The sequence below is a fragment of the Tupaia chinensis genome, unplaced genomic scaffold (assembly GCF_000334495.1).
Source record: "Tupaia chinensis unplaced genomic scaffold, TupChi_1.0 Scaffold000139_1, whole genome shotgun sequence".
NCBI lineage: Eukaryota > Metazoa > Chordata > Mammalia > Scandentia > Tupaiidae > Tupaia > Tupaia belangeri.
In genome coordinates, this window is record NW_006159609.1 from 1,631,333 (window position 1) to 1,653,532 (window position 22,200).

The 22,200-nt window shown below is 36.5% G+C and overlaps 1 protein-coding gene across 4 annotated transcripts in view; it reads right to left on the minus strand.

The window, feature by feature from the left end:
- Window positions 1–22,200, minus strand: part of TMEM135 (transmembrane protein 135) — a 308,283-nt gene that overhangs the window by 171,284 nt on the left and 114,799 nt on the right. The window lies entirely within an intron of this gene.

A 22,200-nucleotide genomic window follows, 5' to 3' on the forward strand; every position in this document is an offset into this window, starting at 1 on the left:
TCTCATCCTACACAGGAAAAGCGGAATAGCAGCCACAGGGAATATATGACCCACAAAGCCAGCATAATCTACTACCTGGAACTAAACAGAACAAGATGCCAAACCCATATACAAGCATTAATCCCTATGAGAGGAAATAATTCCTCTAAGAGGTTTCTAAAGTGGATCTAGGGCCGGTCCCATGACCTGGTGGTTGAAAAACACACCATGAGTGAGTGCATGCGAATAGCAGCCACAGGGAATATATGACCCACAAAGCCAGCATAATCTACTACCTGGAACTAAACAGAACAAGATGCCAAACCCATATACAAGCATTAATCCCTATGAGAGGAAATAATTCCTCTAAGAGGTTTCTAAAGTGGATCTAGGGCCGGTCCCATGACCTGGTGGTTGAAAAACACACCATGAGTGAGTGCATGCATGCACACCAAAATCCTGACAGGAGAGAGGAACGGAGGAAAAGGGTTTTCGGCATGACTGTGCCCCATGAGGTGGGGGTCGGGGGAGAGACACTTTCTCCCTCTCCCTTTCTCTGTCTCTCTGTCCCTCTCTGGAGAGTACACCGCTATGGATTATAAACATATATGCATACATACAGAAAATGGATTCACATAGTACTGGTGAGAAATACCCAATTAGTAGCTGGACAAATTAAAAAACTAAATGCAACAAACAAACAAAAAAATCTAGGGTTTTTTGTAGTACCCATTATAATTTTAATTATTTATTTATTCTTCCACACTGGACTGAATTTTATGATAGGAGCATGTCTGTTGGGTTCACTATGATATCTCACAGCACCCAGCAGATACACAGGAGCAAAATAAGTATCAGTTGAATAGAGAATGAATAAATGAAAGGAATAGGGATGAATAAAAATGCCAGGCCAGGCCACCTCCACAATAAGACACACTCAAAGAAGCTGGATACCACATGGGGATCATGCTTCAACTCCTAAGCCCATTCAACCTGGAACACACCTTAATGAATGCCCTAACTGGATGGGCTGGAAGGCTAGAGAACTGGAGGAAGGAGACTGGCACACCCAGACCCTATGGAGGGTGCTCTCCATCCTCCCTCAGTCTCACTTGCGTACACATGCACTCTCTCATAAATAAGATTAAAATTAAATGTCCAGCCAACTCAAGACTCCATTTTTCACACAGTGGTCCCTTTGCTGAGAATTTTCTTTATTCTGCTTTCCTACCAGAAATTCTTACACATAACTTCAAATGCAGCCTACTCAGAAAACTTTTGCCTGCTTTTCCAAGCAGTTGTTCTGTCCTTCCTCCACATCATTAAACTAATATTTACTATATCATATTAAATGTATGTGTTGTATTTACTGGTACCTACACTTCATTAAACTCTGAGCTTCTCAATTCATCAGTGTCCCTAATACTTAAAGAATGTACAGAACATAGGAGGAATCAAAAGTTGCTGGGTGATTTAATTATGATTACCTTAGAAATTCTACTTAAGATAATGTTTCACGCAACGGTGGACATTTACTTATTTTCCACTCCTAGAATCTAGTTGGCATTAATGACATTGTTTTGATCCACTGCAATGATCTATTTCAGTTAAAATAAAATTTGAAAATTAATGGAATTTCACCTCATCTATGAATGATTTTATTACACAAGAGCTATATCCCTACTATCAGCTAAAGGAAGTATTTAAAATAAAGTATGAAATCCTTTTTCTACCAACATTCCCATTTCAGAGATATTAACTATAACTATTAAGCCATCTGGCACTTTCAAATAGTCCTTTGTCTACACATTTATATCCATATGACTATATAAGCATGTGTGTATGTACATCTATGCTATAAATCTTAATAGATATTAATCATTAATTTATACCAATCCTATTAAGACAGGTCAATTTAAATGCATCCAAAGTAAATGTCATAATTTAATTGTAATTTTCTAATATCTGGAATCAATTAAGTCCAGGAAAGTTTCAAGAAGGCCACCCAGTAATAAACACAAAATAAATTGTGTCTGCTGTCCTGTTAGTGATAATTTTTTATTGCTACCTCAGTTTCAGATGTCAGAGTAATGACTTCCATATTCTGATTAAAATGCAAATTGAAGCCATATGTTAGAAAAGCACAGACTTTCAATATTACCCCTTTCGTACTTTAAGCACAACAAAACTGTGGTTTTTTTAAAGGCTAACAACTATCCAGATAAACTGTCAATTCCAGATGTAGAAAATGTGGAATTTTACATTTCAAGCTACGGCAATAAATGTGCTTACAACATATCAATAAACAACTGTACATACACACAAACACACACTCCACTGGCCAGAAGAGGGTGAAAAATACAAATACAATAACAGAACACATCTTACTTGGTTTTCGTCAAGAGTAACAACCACAAAGTGATTTTATGAATCTATATTTTAGTCCTTGAATTTGCTAAACTAACTAATACTACTTTTAATCTCTAGTCTTAAAAAATAGATTAATACAGGGCCAGGAGGTGGTCTGGTGGCTAAGGCACGGACTCTCACATGGCCAACTCTGCAGTTGGAGTACTGGATCCAGAGGCTTGAAAAATCACACTGGGCATGTATGCAAGTGGGCCCAAAAACTCAAGAGGAGAATGGAGGAGAAGGGATTATGGCATAGCCTTCCCCCGTGGAGCTGATTTCCCACTTTCCCTCCTACTGTCTCTCTCCAGTAATGGCAAAAAAACTTAAAAAATAATAACAATAAATTTTAAAAAATGGGACTACTATAAAATGCAGGAGGGATGGACTATAGCTCTCAAGGGCATGAAGTCACTTTACCTAAGCTTTAAAAACGTTTTACATAAAATATGAAGCTAAGAGTCTTTAAAGATACAGTCACTAAAACAATTATTTCCAAAGAGAGAAAAAATTACTTATAAACTAAAATAACAAAGAATTTAGGTTTCATTATTAAGAAGGTATTAACAATATGTTTCAGGCCTTGAGCATATGACGAACATTTGTTCATCTGAATGACGGACAGTGTGAAATGTTTCTCATGCTCTGGCCTACACAGAGCATGAGAAATCAAATTTCTTAAATCAAATCAAACAAAGTCCTCTAATGTATTTTAAAGCCTACATTATAAATTACATATTTTTTAAAGAATTATTTTATTTAATTTTATTTATTCATTTATTTATTTATTTATTTACTTATTTATATTTGACCAGAGAGGCCCTTAACCACCACGCCACCTGTTGGCCCCACTATAAATTATATTTTTAAGGGCTTAATCAGTTCCTCTTTGACAAATTAACCACTAGGGCTTCTCTTACACAGTTTAACATTCAACTTTCTTCCAAAATTCTTGATTATTCTGCTTTCATTTGGATTCAAAAATGAAAAATAAGGGTAACTGTGCGAGAAATAAACTGGCCTATGATCAGTAGTCTGCTCTACAGCTGATTTCCTAGCTATGTGCAGGACTGGCTTGTTTGCCAAAGCCTTTGCTGTAAATGTGGCAATGCACTTTAAGTACTGCAGCCTTGATTAACTGAGATGTGAGATTATTTCCAACTCCTGGACAGCTATGCTCCTCAATTCTTGGTTAATATTAACACTGTGCTCTTCCACTCATGTTTAATACAAACAAAAGCAGCTTCTCTGCTATACTGTAACACTTTCTTCCCACATACACCATTTGGATACTTAAGAAAGCCCTGCATTACCACCAATAAAATGGACTTCCTTTCAGTCTGTCAGTATAAACTGTAACTCACTGACAGCTTGGAAGAAACTATTTAAAAGCAACTGAGCCATGTGAACTAAGTCTAATATACTGACTGGCAGAAATGATGAGTCTATTTTCTTTCCTTAGGCTCTCAAGCCATATTCTAAACACTTCTTTTCCTTAATTTAAACAATATTATAAGAAAGGAATTCAGAAGATCCATATTATCTAAGAATAATAACATCCAAAGGGAAGAGGGAACTCATAAAATGCATTTTGACCAACTTAAAATAATTTTTTTAATTGTTGAGAAAAGGATTTAACTGGTATCTTCACTTGAAAAATACATTTCTAAAAGGCTTATACAACCTATTGACCGCTAATTCCACATTTGTCAGTGATTAACTTGTTCATAAATACTAACTTCTAGGGGATTTGCAAAATGCTACCTCTTTCACAAGACCTGCAATCTCCTTTTACAATAACAATACTGGACGTGCACTGAATTGTCAAATGTCCACTGTATGCGACATCATCTGAAGACTGACAAAGACGCCGGCATGGCACTGTTAAGCTGAGAAAGATGTCTGAATAAAAATATTTATGTTATGATAATTCTGGTTATTCTATATCCTCATATCAATGACCTGGATAATGAGAACCTTCATGCCATACCCATGCCTAGCTAAAAAATAATAATAAAGATGGGGTAGGCAGAGAAGTAAAAGTAAATATTTCTAGTCCCTTGCTCAACCAGCAACTTAAACTTTCTTTACCTATTAATGATTCCAGTTACTCAGTTGGGTTGTCACCATAAATCTACACAATAGGCTTACATGGTTACTTCTTGATTTATCAACGTGAAAATGGGATGTATTATTGTCTTTATGCTACCTCCAGAAAACCCTGGCCCTCAACTCTTGTTATTTAATTTCCTCTCCTAGGTTTTATAAATTTAAATAATATATTTCATCTCCTACTTCTTAATCAACTACTATTATAGATTCTAAAGGATATTAAATATTCTTTCATCTCTTCTTCTGTTCCACTTCTCAGTTTTAATCAAATAGTTATTTTCACATTGTTATAGTATGTATTTATAACCTATTCTGTAACTATAAGTATCCTAAATTTTGTGTGTTGATTAATGCAAAGACTGAAAACTAAGAAATGTTTAAAGTACTAACTACATTAGGTTCAGAATGAGAAACTGTGATGGGACTCATAATTACCTGGACTCAATACAATGACAGGAACTAAAACAGTGCTGCTCGATGGACTAGGTTCTTTCTCCTTTAATTGGTCAAAATCATTTTATACTGTTTCATACTGGATTGTTCACTTTCCTGGATAGCTTTATGTTTTACAGAGTTTCTCATTTTTTTTTTCTACTTGAAGAAGCATATATTTTTTAAACTTTTTCCTTTTTTGGAGAGATTTTTTGGCATAGGGCACACACACTTGCCAGAAAGAGAGAGACAGAGAGACAGAAAGCGAGAAATCCCCCCAGGAGGAATGGCCACGCCACAATTCCTTCTCCTCCATCCTCCTCTCAGATCTTGGGCATGCACGCACACGTGCCTGGCACGAGTTTAAACCACCAGATCCAAGACTCAAACCCCGGTCAACTACATGGGAATCCAGCAAGATAGCCATTACACCAACTGCTGGTCCCATAGAAGCAAGCATATTTTTATGAGTAATTTTTTTTTAACCACATACTTTCTCTTTTTTTTTTTTTCTTAAGGAGAGACTTTTGCTATAGGTAGGGCACATGCACTCACCAGAGAGACAGAAAGCAAGAAATTACCCCCCCAATGGGATGTCACCATGTCACAATCTCTTCTCCCTCCATTCTCCTCTCAGGATTCTGGGCACACATGCAATCATGCACATAACCCTGGCATTGAGTTTTAAGCAGCCGGGTCCAGGACTTGAACCACAGTTGACTAGATGGGAGTCCAGCGACATAGCCATTACACCATCTACTGGTCCCAGATCACATATTTTCAAACAAAATCATTCTTCTTGGAGTCTCTGACTTCCTATTTACAAATAATCGATTCCTTTCAAGATCTGCTGAAAAGCTATTATCTTCTTTTGTTTCTTTTTTTTGGAGAGATTTTCACTGTAGGGTGCGTGTGCTCGCCAGACAGACAGAGAGAGACAGAGAGACAGAAAGCGAGAAATCACCCCCCAGGGGGGATGGTCACGCCGCAATCCCTTCTCCTCCATTCTCCTCTCGGGATCTTGGGCACGCACGCACACGCGCCCGGCGTGGGTTTTAAGCCACCGGGTCCGGGACACGAACCGCGGTCGACTACGTGGGAGTCCAGCGACATAGCCATTACGCTAACTGCTGGTTCCCTGAAAAGCTATTATCTTGAAATTTCTTTTCACTGTATCCTTGGTTTGATTCCAGTTTTCCAGGGTCTGTTATATTTTTCTTTCTTGGATTCTTTTTCAATTTACTACAGGACATTCTCAAATAAATTTCTTTCAAAAGAGATGAAATAAGGAGGGGTAAACTTTGAATTGCCAAATACTTGAAAAACGCCCTCATTTTCCCTGTTCCTCCAATTCTGATTCACACTGTGACTGAATATAGAATTCTAGGTTCAAAATGACTTTCCTTCAAAACTGTGACAGCATTTCACCACTGTCTACTGTTTTTTGGGATTGTTGGTGCCAACTTGATTTTGCTTCCATTGTGGATAACCTGGTTTTTTCACTGTATCCTTTAAGTTCTAAAATTCTATCTGAATGCTCAATACTCAAAATGTTCTTTCAGTGTGGATACAAACAGCTTTCTTTTGCTCAAGAAACTTGTTTCCTATTAGCTGTTCAATATTTCTCTCCCATCTTCTCTTTTAGGAATTCCTAACCAGACACAGTCCACCACATGTATTAATTTATTTTCCAACATTATGCATCTTTAGCTTTTGGCTATGTTTTCTGGTCAGTAACATTTGCTAAATTTTTCAGGCTGTTTTTACAGTTTTTTAATAAAGAATTTTTTTTAGTTCTAAAGATACCTTTCATCTCTCTAAGTGCTTCTTTTCTAAAACAACCTATTCTTGTTTTGTAGTTGCTATACGTTTTCAAAATTCTGAGGAAATTTTATTTTTTTCATGTTTGCTCCTATTTTTGAATTATCTGTTTTCTCCAAGATAGAATATTTATTCAGCATGCGACTTCTAATTTGTGCTGATCATTTTCTTCACATCTCTGGTAGTATATTTTTGTCTAGTCATACACATGAATAAAAAAAAAAACTGGAAATACACACACACATACACACCAAAAATGTTCACTGTATTTTTAAAATTTTCTACTCAACATCACTTTCCTCTGTGTGAGGGCAAACTGTGAGTTACATACATGAACTAAGAGTGATAACTGGCAGACTTCACTCAATGGAATGAGCAAAGAACAGACAAGCCTCCCAATTCCTTAATACACTTTACTAAATTTTACTCTTAGATAAAGTTACCCTGCACCATCCAACTCCTCACCATCCTATTTAGTTTTTCACATAAACAGAGACTCAATCATATTTAAAAGATAATTTCTAAACACAAAAAGTTTTTTTCATAACATGCATAGCATAAAAGATTTTCCCGAGGGATTAATATATTGTAACACCAATTTCCAAATCTCTCAGACATGACAAATAGTCTCAATTTCTCTACCTACCATTATTTCTCTAGAATGGCAGCATTAATTAAAATGGTACCTAGGGACCAGCAGATGGGATAATCATTACCTCAATGGACCCCCCCCACATGGCTGACTGTGCTCTGAGCCCCAAGTGCAGCAGCTTAAAACTCACATCGGGCACATGAGCATGCATGCCCCAAATCCTGAGAGAAGGGACTTTAGTGTGGCCATGCCTCTGGGGTAGAGGAGTGATTTTTCACTTTCTGTCTCTCTCTCTCTCTCTCTCCAACAAGAGTATGTGCCCTAAAGCAAAAATCTCTCTTAAATAAATAAAATTATAATGGTATCTAGATATTAGCTGTTAAAATGTTCAGTTACATCTATAAAATGTCTTGAACTCCCTGGAGGAAGGATAATAATTACAATTTGCTGTTTAATAGTTTCAATGACCATATACTCATTTCTAATTTGAAATTAAGATATATAAGCAAAACAACTGTTCTTTATCTACTACTTCCTCATGTACCTTGGTAGGGGATGGGGGATGACAAAGGAGTGGGAGAGTCAAAATAAATCTCTCTTTTTTTTTTTTTTTTTGGTTTTTGTTGTAAGACATGTACACTCACCAAAAAGAGAAACAGAATGAGAGAAAGTGAGAAATCACCCCCAGGGAGGATGGCCATGCTGCAATCCCTTCTCCTCCATTCTCCTCTTGAAATCTGGGACACACACACACATGCCACCAGTGTGACTTTCAAGCCACTGGGGCCAGGACTTAAACTGCATAGTTGGCCACGTTAGAGTCCAGTGCCTTAGCCTCCACACCACCTGCAAACTCCCAAAAAAATCTTTTTAGACACTTAAATGTACTTGAATTCACCATCTGGATACTATAAAACCAGATTAAGGTAAGATTTCGTTCTAAACCTAAGGAAACTCTGTATTTATAGTATGTGAGCTTTCCCTATTCTTCCATGGTGTGACTCCTTCACAGACTCATTGATTATAATCAGTGACAACAATAATAAAAACAAATACTGGGCCAGCTTGTGGCATGGTGGTTAAGGTGGTGGATCCCACTTGGGCTGAGTGTGCAGTTTGAGTCCTGGACCTGAGGGCCTGAAAAGTATGCTGGGCTTTTTTGTGTGTTTATCCAAAGTCCTGAAAAAAGGAGGTAAAATGTAGTATAACACACTGCAGCATGACCGTGCCCCTTGGAGGATACTTACTCGCTCTCACTGTCTCTCGCTCTCTCTCACTCGCTCGCTTGCTCTCGCTCTCTCTCTCTCTCTCTCTCTCTCTCGTAAGCACATAGACAGTCAGGAAATTCACAATAAATAATCAATCAATAAAATTAACAGGCAAAAAGGCAAACATAGATTGAGATCTTCCTGTGTGCTAGTGAGTCTTGTGTCTGCAGTACTTAGTTCTCACAGTGTGACTCTATGAGGTAGGTACTCATGAGTCCCCACCTTGCAGCTGTGAAAAAAGAGGCATAAAAAGGAAAACAGTTTGACGAAAACCATACAAACAGTAAATAACAGGCAGGGGCTAGAAAATCTTTCTTAGTGACAAAAAACAAAGTACTGAAAGAGCTCAGTGTTCCCACACTAGTAAATCAGGGGTCAAGGAGTCGAATGACATGGATACTAATTGGTGTGAAAACCGATACCAGAATTTAGGCCTCCAGATTCCACACCAGTCGGCTTCCCACTCTTCTCTGTTTTCTGTCTCCTGAGCTGTTCCGGGGTACTGCCACTCTCTCAGGAGGAGAAAGTGGCTTAATATTAACACAATAAACCAGACTCAGTCACAAGTATTTGGTTTTATGAAATAGTTAAAGCCTTAAAATATTGTTACTAAATTATTGTTCCCATAAATCACCTAACAATGAAAAGAACTGCAGGAAATAAATGAAAATAATATGTGCCAGATTAGAAAGATCAGGACCCATGGTGTCAAAGAAGACTTTAGGGTAAATGCGTTTTCCTTTTTTTCTTTTCTGTTTTTCCTTAAATAAATATCAATAGTTCCTCACAAATATAAGATCAAGTTTCAGGAAATGTATCAAAAATGTGTCAATAATCTTTACCTGCCTCCTATACCATTTTAGTAAAAATAGAAAATATAAAGTAAATTTCATTTTTTCTTTTTTTTGGGAGAGGTTTATGCTATAGGGTGCATGCAAAGAACGTGCGAAATCCCCTCCCAGGGGGGATGGCCTCACTGCCATCCTCCTCCATTCTCCATTCTCCTCCCAGGATCTTGGGCATGCACGCAAGTATGCCCGGCATGAGTTTAAGACACCGGGTCTGGGACTCGAACCTCAGTCAACTACATGGGAGTCCAGCAACATAGCTGTTACGCCAACTACTGGTCCCCAAAGTAAACTATTTCATCAAATGGCATTTATAAGCTGGGCCAGGACTTCTCATTTTCTACTTTGCTAGTTGCCACTGGAAGGGCAAAGGACAGGCCTTAGAGACATAGTCCACATGAGCTATTTGTCACCTACGCATCATGCTCATTTCATATGTCTTAAATTTCACCACTGTACAACTGGTTTTACTAAATGAATTACACCGTATCTCATGCTAAAATGTAAAAGAATCCCAGAATCTATACGTTAGAGAATATATCTAGACATAATTCCTCAAATATTACATCATTTCTGACAAGCAGTACAATGAATTGTTAGCCCTAATTCCTGTTATATTCATGGCAATCTGAACAGAGGTACCACTAAATGGTACAAGATATTAATGGTAAAACAAACAAACAATAACGGATCCCTCTTACTGCATGCTATTCTGCCACAAAATGTAACAAATGATAACAATCTCTATGGTGCAAGGAATCAATTCCACACACAAGTATCACATTGTTTTAAATTTGAGAAACTTAAGCTCTTAAAGTAATGTGTCTTACCACTGACCTTTTATTTTTATTTATTTAATTTTTTTTTGGAGAGGTTTTCGCTATAGGGCGCGTGCGCTCGCCAGAAAGACAGAGAGGTAGAAAGCGAGATATCACCCCTCAGGGGGGATGGCCACACCACAATCCCTTCTCCTCCATTCTCCTCTTGGGATCTTGGGCACGCATGCACACGCGCCCGGCGTGAGTTTACGCCGCCAGGTTTGGGACTTGGACTGTGACAACTACATGGGAGTGGAGCGACATAGTCATTACGCTAACTGCTGGTCCCTACCACTGACCTTTAAATTTTCCTTAAAGATGATTTTAGTATTAGAGTAATTTTATATATAAGATTATAAAGATGTTATTTGATCTTGCAATTATATTTGGGTATCGCAACAGGAATTACCTCAATACATATCACAAATTTCATTGCTTATGTTTTGAAAAAATTACCAAATATTATATTAAACCACAACTATGGATATTAAAGTAAAACAAACAAAAAAAACACAAAAATTATAAAAAACAAAACTTGAGAAATATTGTTAGATGACTAAGGAACTACAAAATACAGTAAAATACTATAATAAGGTTTTTTTTAGGATTAAAAAAATACTTGGTTAAGTTAATATAAAATAAGTAAAATTTTCTTCCTTAGTTGTAAATACATAATACACTAGAATAATTTAATTCCTAAAAGTACAATTAATGTTTACCCTTAGACCAAAGTGACATAAAATGATTTAACACAGAAGTGCACTGAGTTAATGTCCCATGCTACCAAGGCTGTCCCTAATGGTGTTAAATATTTTTAAACACTGCCATTACATTCCAGACCTCCGGATTCATCCATAATTGAAAGACTATAATGAAACAGTCATGCTCTGTGCTGTAACTGTTACCAAGTTTAAGGACTGTTTCTTGATCTCCTCATTTAAAAGTCTAAAGGTTCTAAAAGGTCATCAGTCAACAACATTTAGATAGGATACAGTAGCCTGAGAAAGCACTAATCCAGCATCTGTGCTGAGTTTTTCCAAAGGACCTAAATACAATCAATACGAGTTCAGAGGAGTCACGCTATCTTCCCATACTCAGTTATCCTCATCTAAAAGTTAGATAATAAAAGTAGTTATGTCTATTTAACATAGAGGTTTTGACATATAAAATGTAAAAATGTGTGGGAAAAACAATAAACCAACATGAACTATAATACTGTGCAGGTATTACTCACTGAACACAAAGCATTCAGGTTATTACCGCAGAAAATCACAGAGTAGAAGATAAAATCTCAGACTCTACAGAGCTTCTTTCACAGAAGAGAGAATCAAATAAAAATACAGACAAAACATATATTAAATATTTAAAAGCTGAAAAAAGTTTCCTTTAAATTCATGATCAAAAAGAGAAAATAAGCCATCAAAAAATACTTATTGATTAATTAAGAAAGTAGAGAAGAGGAAAAATAAGCTAAGCATTTCCTAGACCTTCCTTATTAAGGGGTCCTACTTCCTAGTGCTGTTCTACCTACATTCTATTCCAAGTGGGAAGAAAAAAACAAAACTATAAGACTTCATTTACAAAAACATATTTAGTCTAGATTTAGTGAAAAAATGCAGAACTAGAAAACAGCTATGCTCAAGTCAATAAGGTATCTGTGGCAAATCTAAACCCTGGAACTTCCTCTCATGTTCAATTCTAGACAAGCCATAAAGGCCATGTATGATAAGACTACAGCTAACATCCCACCTAACAGTAAAAAGTTGTAAGTTTCTCCTCTAAGACCAAGAACAAGACAAGGATACCCACTCTCACCACTTCGACTCAACATGGTACTAGAAGTTCTAGACAAAGCAATTAGGCAAGAGAAAGAAATAAGAGGTATACCTATTATTTTTCACTCAATTATACTGTAAAAGAGTTGTCAGAAAAGTCATGCATTTTTGCACAGAAAAACAGAATGAATATGTCATGACAATAAATATATCTGACAACCCAACATACAGGAAAAGTATCTTCTTGATTTACTCACATAGTTATCATTTCCAGTGCTCTTCACTTCTTTGTATAGACCTACATTTTCAACTAGTATCATTTTCCTGAAAATCCTACCCATTAAACTTCAACATTTTTTTGTGATACAAGTCTGTAATACATTTTTTAGCTTCCATGTGAATGGAAAAAAAAATTATTCTTGTCTCTTTAAAGGTATTTTGCAGGATAAAAAAATTCTAGGTTGACAGCTCCTTTCTTTGGTGCTTTAATGATACGCCTAACTGTTTGCTGACTTATATTATTTCTGAGAAATTTGCTATCATCCTAATCATTGTTTCTCTGTACAAAATGTTTCTCTTTCCTCTGTCTACCTTAAGGCTTTCTCCTCAGGACCCAGACCCGGCAGCTTAAAACTCACACCAGGCACATGTGCATGCGTGCCTAAAATCCTGAGAGGAGAAGGGAGGAGAAGAGATAGTGGTGTGGCCATTACTTCTTCAAACACTTTTTTTTTGCCAGCACAGACTACCTAGGAAACCAAGCTCCCATCCCCACACCAAGCAGAAATAAGGAATCACACTCTACACATATATGCTTATGATCCAGGGCTGGCTGAAGCTGGGGGTGGATCACAATGTGAAAAGTCAATGGGGGGGACCAGCAGTTAGCGTAATGGCTATGTCACTGGAATTCCATGTAGTCGACCACGGTTCGAGTCCCAGACCTGGTGGCTTAAAACTCACGACGGGCGCATGTGCATGCGAGCCCATGATCCCGAGAGGAGAACGGAGGAGAAGGGACTGCGGCGTGGCCATCCCCCGGGGGGTGATTTCGCATTTTCTGTCTCTCTGCCTCTAGCTGTCTGTCTGGCAAGCGCATGCGCCCTATAGCAAAAACCTCTCCAAAAAAAAAAAAGTCAATGGGGTGGGGGGGAGTCAATAGGAGGTACCTGTGTCTCTTCTGTCTTGCTCATGAAATGATGAAAGGAACTTCAAAAAAAAAAAAAGAGAGAGTCTTACCTGCACTAGTGATGACAGTATTGCAAAGTACGCAAAAGCCCTTATATTTAAAAATAGTAAGTAGAATTAAATAGTTCCCACCCCATGCAATCACTGGTTATTTGAGAGAGGTACAAAAAGAACCTAACAAAACAAGGTAAATCTAAAGTTTTGCTTTGGAAAGTACACAGAATGTGACTTTGTAGTTTATTTTTAAACATGAACTGGTCTTAAATCTCTTAATAAAGCTCCTTAGAACAAGTCCCACAGGAAAATCTCTTCTAACAACAAATGCCTCCATCTTAATGACCACCAAATTGATTCACATTTTTCTAAATAAGGTTTCAGGAGGATTCTCTTAAAGCAGTAATCTTCAAACAGGTAGCAAATATACATCAGAACCGCCTGAAAAGATGTAGAGAAAGAGATAGAAAGGGGGAGGAAAGGAGGAAGGGAGTAAGAGAAACAGAGAGAAAGTCAGACACAGAGACAAAGACAGAGACAGAAAGGTTCCTGAGCTTCCAAAGATTCTGATGTGGTAGGTCTTAGGTCAGACTCGAGAGCCTGTGTGTTTAAAAGCTATCCACCCACATGCCTCTTATGAATATCAGGTTTGGGAGTCAGTTCCTTAAAGTATAGTCTTCCTGTATTCTTTAGTCAATTTGGCATACAAAGGAAAAATTGTTAAGAAAAATACAGAACCCTTCAGGACCTCGCTCTTCAGAGCTGAACAAAGAAAACGATACTTCTTTTATTCGCTGTCATGAAGCTTCATCTTATGTTAGAAGAAATTCTGAAATGTATTCTTTTATAAGCTAAGTGACTAAATGTATAAAAGAAATTAAAATAAAAATGAAATATATTAAAAAAAAAAAAAACAAGAAGAGACTCTTTGGCTAGGAGAGACTCTTTCTCTTTAACATCATTTGACAAGTCCTGTTAATTCTGATTATAAATGAGGTCAACAAAGTGTGTCCCTCTTTAGTATCTACTGCAAGGCTCTATGGGTCACTTTTACAGAAGATAAATTGTGTCTATTCACAGTAAGAGACATGTAATGCTTAAAAATCATTGTGAGAAGTCTCTTGCTAAAAGTTAAGCTATTTTCCTCTTAATATATGCATAATAAAAAAAAGTGTGACTGTATCATAGCAAATGCCTCAGATGAAGAAAAAGAATATAACTGAACGTCATCACTAACACTCAACTTAAAGGAATTATCAAAGGGGCCCTTTCAATACTCGCCAGCCCACAAGTAGTCTCCAGGAAAACCCCCTTCTCCGTCTACCTTTGTGACCAAGTGAGCCTTTCCCACGTCACTTAAAGGAGCCTATTCGCCTTGGCTAGCAAAGTGTCTCAACATGCACAAAGCACATCTAAGAGCACAACCCTGCTCAATATCATGGGGACAGAAATGCACATTTCTCAGTGTGATCAAGAGAGCCAAAGGCACATAGAGGAACCTCAACTGGTAATTATAAAAAAAAAAAACTTTTAAGGAAAGAATCTGCTAGTTCAGGCACTCAGCTAAGGTCAGGACCATTTACTCTATGCTTACCTTTCTATGTGGGATTTGATTGGCTTAAAGGGCTTGATATCAGGGGTGTATGGAGGGGAAAAAAAAAAGAATAAGTATTCTAGTCACCAAGTAAGAACAGAAGGATCGATCTCGCTCATCTTTGCCAATTTTTAGGAATATTTGCTCCTAAGCTACATCCATTCAATAATTCCTTACTAAGCACGTATTATAGGGCTTAGCATATAATAGGGCTCAGCATATAATAGGGTTAAGCAGGACTATGTCAGTAAACAAGCCAGTGTCCTTGATCTTAAACACTTTACACAATGAGGGAAGAAAGACAAATTTAACAACAAAAGAAACTCTTCAATACTTAAAAGTGCTACGAAAAAGATAATCTAAGATGGTAAGTTGGGGAGTACATATAAGGGGAACCATCTTTACTATGAGAAAGGATTCTCTAAGCAAGTAACACTGGATAGAAAAGTAAATAAGCACCACAGCCTAATCAAGAAAACTGTAGGGGAAAAGATTTCCAAGCAAAAAGAAAAGCAAGTGCTAAGGCTATAAAGTAACAGGTGGGGCCAGCAGATGGCATAGCAGTTAAATAGCTGGACTCCCACATAGATGACCACAGTTCGAGTCCCAGACTAGGTGGCTTGAAAATCACTCAAGGCACATGTCCGTATGTGCCCAAGATCCTGGGAGGAGAATGGAAGAGAAGTGATTATGGCGTGGCCATCCCAGGAGTAATTTCTCACTTTCCCTCTCACTGTCTCTGTCTCTCTCTCTCTAGCAAGCACACACTCTCAAAGCCAAAAATTGCTTAAAGGAAAAAAGAAGTAACAACCTTTGTTGAATGTTCAACAGACAGAAAGCAAGCCAGTTAATGAATGAACACAAAGAGCAGGAGGAGATAGGCAGAAGGTAGAAGCTGCCATAAACATAAAGACCACAGCAAGGCCTTTACATTCGATTTGGGTGGTAGTGGGAAAAATTTTTAAGAGGATTAATGTGTTCTACTTTGTACGTGCAATGACTCTGATTGCTATGTGGAAGACAGACTACAGGAAGACAACAGCAGCAAGACAGAGACCAGTTAGGCGATTAAGAATGATCAAGTTGGGCCATCCATGGCCTGCAAGTCAAGGAAGGCAGATCCCAATGGCTGACTGTGGTTCAAATTCCAGTCCAGGTGGCTTGAAAAACATACTGGGTGTTTGCAAGCATGTCTCAAATCCTGAAAGGATGAAGAAATGGAGGAGAAGGGATTGTGGTGTGACCATGCCTTATTGGGGGTTGCTTTCTCCTTCTGCCTATATTTCTGTCTCTCTGACTATCTCTGACCTTCTAGCTTATAAAAAATATTTAAATAAAAATTAAAAAATAAAACATAAGCAACAATGTTAGGGCTTCAACTACAGTTACAACCATCGAAGTGGCTAAGACATGGTAAGATCCTAAATATATTTTAGAAGTACTGTAAGATTTCCTGATATACTAGACTAGGGGAAGAAAGTAAAGAATTAAAATTCCTAAGTTTCTGGCCCAGGCAAGGCCAGAAATGGATGAATGGTTGATGTGATTTGCAGTAAAGGCACTGGTTGAGGGAGCAATTTGAGAGAAAGTGTTTATAATTGTTTTCTTTATTTAATATACACATTTTATTTCTTTTGCATTCATCTGTCAAATTTTGCCAACAAGTTTACAATCCATCTTGTATTTCTTTTATATCCCCATATGCCCAACACAGCACAGATATATATAATAAATGCCTGCTAAATTTAATTAAATTGAAGTGGCCTTACAAGAAAACATATGAATCAACATTTTCAGACCTTCTGTTTGAAAAATCAAATACAGATGTTTTAATCAAAGACACTGCATGTTTAACATTAAAAAACAAATGCTAAACACAAGCCTACTAGATATATGTTTACAATTTTAAAATGTCTATATTGTTAAATGTTTAGTGACATAAATAAAATTCATTTTCAAAAGAAGTTATACCAGATTTTTATATCTAAAATTATTTTTCTTATAATTAAACATAAATGAACTAATTATATCTGACACCACATTTTTAAATAACTATTACAACACATTACTGAAAAATATATAAATGCAAATGTTGTCTGTGGGTTTTCTTTTAAATTATACTGAAATAAGTATAATCCTGGCAAGCTGGTGTTCTTGTGGGTAAGTGATTCTGGCATATTAGCCTCAGGAAAAATTTTCCATCATTTTATAGCCATATCTTGGCAGAAGTCAGAGAAAAAAATTCATTAAATATTTAATACCTTATTTTATACCTTTTCTATTTTTTTGCTCAATTAGACTTTTTTTTTTTTTTTTTAGGTTTTTGCCATAGGCACATGCACTTGCTGGAGAAAGAGGGAGGGAAAATGAGAAATCACCCTCCCCCCCCCAGGGGGAATGGCCCCACAGCAATCCCTTCTCCACCATTCTCCTGCTGGGATGGATTTCAGGCACACACATACAATTGCTTGTCATGAATTTCAAGCCACCAGGTCCAGGACTTGAACCATGGTAGGCCATGTGGGAATCTAGCAACATAACGGCCATGCTACCTGCTGGTCTCTCTTTTAGTCACTTAATAATTAATTTACTATAAATTATTAAAAGCACCATTTTAAAACTTGTACACTTTTCTCTTTAAAACATACTAACATATAAAAAGAAAACAGTATTCTCAGATGGTATTAATTTACTGTCTTATGTTCACATTTTTGAAAATGCTAGTTTATCATTGAGGATAAACTACTCATCTGTAAACTATAAGACTTACCAGTAAAAAACACAAGTAATGAGAGTAACTATAAGGGAGACCAGGGGAAGGCCCCTTAATAATAACACAAGCATTAATAGTGATGTCCCTTTATTTAGAGTGTACATTTCTTCCCCTGCTCCCTACAAACTCAACATAAACACAACAGGTAAAAATTTTATATACAATTACATAGTTCTAGCACTTCTGTTTTGAAACAACTATTAAAACTAAGAAAAAGATGACAATATTTCCAGTGATTTATGAATCTCTTTTTCCCTGTAAAGTATAGGGTCTTTAGAAGCAGGAACTATATACCTTGTTTGTGTTGTAACTCCAATCTCACGGTGCCTAATACAAGGTAGATGCTCAATAAATGTTTGCTATTTCTTATTTACTTAAACTTTGACCCAAATTTAGCAATCCTAAGAAAGGCAAATATTTTGTCCTGAGGTTTCAAAGACACATCTCTGAAATGTGAATGACTCTAAGTCCCATCCTTTCTCCAAGGTTAAAGTCCCTGGAACTCATAATACCTTCTCTGATTCCCCCAGCTCAAAGCTAACTCCTTTTCTTAAAGTTCTAAAGACTGTACTCTCTCATCACATGTGTCACAAATACATTAAACATTTTCAGAGAAATTAATTTAACCTAAGGAAATAACTTTGTACTATAACTCGATTATACTGCATATTAGAGTAAGTTGAAATCAGCTTATAATCGACAACAAAATTTCTGAATGTTGGGAAGTTTCATTCCAACGATATTTTTTCTTTCTTTTTTTAGAGAGGTTTTTGCTTTGGGGCGTGTGTGCTCGCCAGACAGACAAAGAGAGACAGAGAGACAGAGAGACAGAAAGCAAGAAATCACCCCCCATGGGGGATGGCCACGCTGCAATCCCTTCTCCTCCATTCTCCTCTCGGGATCTTGGCCACGCATGCACACGCGCCCGGCGTGAGTTTAAGCCACCAGGTCCAGGACTCGAACCGCGGTCGACTATGTGGGAGTCCAGCGACATAGCCATTATGCTAACTGCTGGTCCCAACGATATTTTATATATAATTTACAATGCATATAGATTAGGAGATGTTAAAAAACATCATGGAAAAAACATATTAAGAAAAACCTATGCATGGATTTTTAATTTTTTTTCTGCACCAAAATAAACTTGAACTTTCATTAACCCACAACTTCTGAACTATCCTTGTACATATTTATAATTATATATAATAAATATATCTTGCTAAGTCCAACTTCAAATGTATTCTGACTCAACTTCTAAGTTGGATCTCAAAATGCCTGTGGTTACTCCAGTGCTATACACCATAAGAATAAGTGTGACAGAGAAATCAGAACATAACGTGATAATGGTCTTAACCACTTTTGGCTAAAAGTCCTTGACTCCGTGATCAGCTATAGTAGGTTCTTCTCATGACTTGAAAAGAGTCTATGAAAATGAGGAGTCTTTATGCAGCTCTGATCTCTGTCCGCTCATCCCCCTCCTTACTATGTACTTCAGCCACACTGTCCCCTTAGTGTCCAATGACTGTGATGAGCATGTTTCCTCCAGGGCTTTCTATTTGCTACTGTATTGTGAGCTCTTACCCCTAATTCCCTGATGTTTTGTTCTTTCATTTCACTGACACTCTTCTGCCATGTCACTGTTGGGAGGCCTTCCACATAAAGTAACAATCATCCTTCACATCTCTCACACCCTGGCACCCTCTAACCCACGTATCTTTTTTTTTTTTTTTCATGGAATTTATCAGTATGTGACATATCTTGTTTGCTTATTATCTGTCTTCCCGCCCTGGAATGTAAGGTCTATGTATGTTACATTTTTATCTATTTTATACACTGTGATATTGTGCCTAAAATACTATCTGCTATGTACTATGTGCCATAAATTCTTCAATAAATCATAGATGAATGTCTTTATTAAAGAAAATTATTTATAGGATACCAAATTATATCTAAACTTTTATATGAAAACTTCTGAATATTACTTACCTCACCTTAAAGTAAAAGCTTGCAGCATTAGTTTTATATTTTTGGCAGTATTAGTGTTACATTTTTTATTAAAATATACAAAGATTGAAATTTGTGGTCATGGTACTCAGATAAAGTATGCAACTTTGTTGGAACAGTACTTAAGAGGTGATAAGTCTGTGTATTAAGTCACATTGCTTTAACTATTCCAAATGCAAATAATTTAAAAACATATTTGGTCAACATAATGTAAGAGTTAAGATTATCTTTCCATTCTCTCTGTTGAAAATATTATGAAATCATCATATAAAGAAATGAATGAAAAGTCTGAAACCAATAAACAATGGAAAAACATTATAAAGGTATGTTAGATGATTATTTAATTAAAATATTATGTAATTTTTCTGGATTTTTATGTTGTTTCAGGTATTTATCACCTTTTCAAAATTAAAATGTCATCATCCAAAGTGAATTTTTCATGGGTAGATTAAACAGCACATCAAAAAGACGTAAGTAGATGAGTTAACATGAAGACTCCAGAACAGATGACCAAATTCAGCAAAAAAAAAAAAAAAAAAGTAATAAAATTTTAAAAGACAATTAAGAAAACATGGAGAGGAAAACAAGACAGCTTAACATACAGGTAAAAGTACTTTCACAGACTCCCAGTGGTGTGGTGGTTGAGGTGGCAGGATCCCACACGGCCAACTATGTGGTTCAAGTCCTGGACCCAACAGCTTGATAAACATGTCAGGAGCCTATGCATGCGTGCATGCCCGAAATCCCAAGAAGAGAATAGAGGAAGAAGAACTGCTGAACGGCCATTCCCTCTGAGGGTGATTTCTCACTTTCCCTCTCTCTAAGGTACTGGAAGTGCTCTTAGAGCATAAGTGCCTTACAGCAAAACAAAATAGAAAAAAAAAAATTAAAAATAGGAGTTACAGAATAATAGGATATAGAGACTGGGAAGAAGCAAGAATCAAAAAGAATAAATAAGAACTTAACTCCAGAACTAACCACCAATCCTCAGACTAAAGAAACAAACTAAATCCTGATCAAACTAAATAAAAATAAGTCTAAGTCCTAGTGAACTCTATATACTCAAAAGAAAATCTTGAAAACAATTGAGAAAAAAAGAGGTTACTTAAAAAGTAACCTAAACTGACCACAGATTCCAAAATCTACACTGAACAAAAAAAGAAAAAAAAAAAAGGATTATCTTTAAATCACTGTCAACCTAGACTTCTATACTCAGAAAGATTAATAAATATCAATTCAACAAGTATTGACTAAATCTCTATTTCATGCTAGACTCTTTTTAGGTTCCCATTTAATAGCAAAGAAAAATTCCCTGATCTCATACAGTTTACATTCCAATAAGAATTCTTTCAAGAAAAATAAAGACCAACAACATCCTTTAACCAGTCTCTGATCTCCTAATGTCCCAAAATTCCAACACCGTTACAATAAAAAGAGCTTAGAATATTAGTTTGCTATAGTACTTTAAAATAAATTACCTGATGGCATACTCTAGGCTTTCTTAATCAGTGGTACATGAACCTGCTGCAATGTAGAAAAATATGAGTGTCTTTCAGGACATGAACAGTTTCCTGTGAAGAATGTCTACCTTCATCATTAGATTCTTTAAGAGGCTTTGAGAAAGGGTTAAAACTACTTTTCTCTGACCTAACCCCTCCTACTCAGAATAACTTAGTGCCACTCTTATGGTTGCCACAGTATTCTAATTTGTTCAATCCTCCCTTTTCATGGATTATGTCCACTGTGATTTCTCTCCTAGACAGTACATTCTATTAAAGCTAAGGCCTACCTATCTCTATCTTACTGACCACAGATTCCAAAATCTACACTGAACAAAAAAAGAAAAAAAAAAAGGATTATCTTTAAATCACTGTCAACCTAGACTGTCAACCAAATTCTAAAATATTAACATGGTAAGTACTGATCAATATATTTAACAGCTAAATAAAATTGCTAAATATAACTCTGAAATATACACCCCGTTACAGAATTCATGAACCACCTATCCTCAGGTAAATAATAATATTTATATTTTCTAATTTGAGTTCTTAGTGTTGCGTATATTTTCATTAAACAATCTTAAATGTATCAAATGTTAATATTTTTTAAAATATACATTTGGCAATGAAATTTAGATAACTTAGAGTTAGATAATTTAGATTATATATTGACTGTTAATAGTATCGGAATATAAGATTAAGTTTATTTCTGTAAACTTAGAAATCTGGAAGCCCAGCTAACTATAATACTAAATGTACTCAGAGTCTGGATATAGTACCAATGTTTTAATGTCCAAGAATACATACTCATAAAAATCCATTCTTAGGGCCATCAAGGACATGGTGGTTAGTGATGGACTTCCACATGGCCAAATATGGTTCAAGTTCTGGACCTGGTAGCTTGAAACTCATGCCAGGCATGTGTGTGTGTCCAAAATTCTGAGAGGAGAAGGGATTGTGGCGTGGTCCTCACCTCTAAGGGGGTAATTTCTCACTTCCCCTCTTTCTGTCTCTGTCTGTCTCTCTCTTCAGTGAGGGCACAAACCCTATGGAAAAACACTGAAAGAAAAAAAAAATTCATTCTTATGGATGGC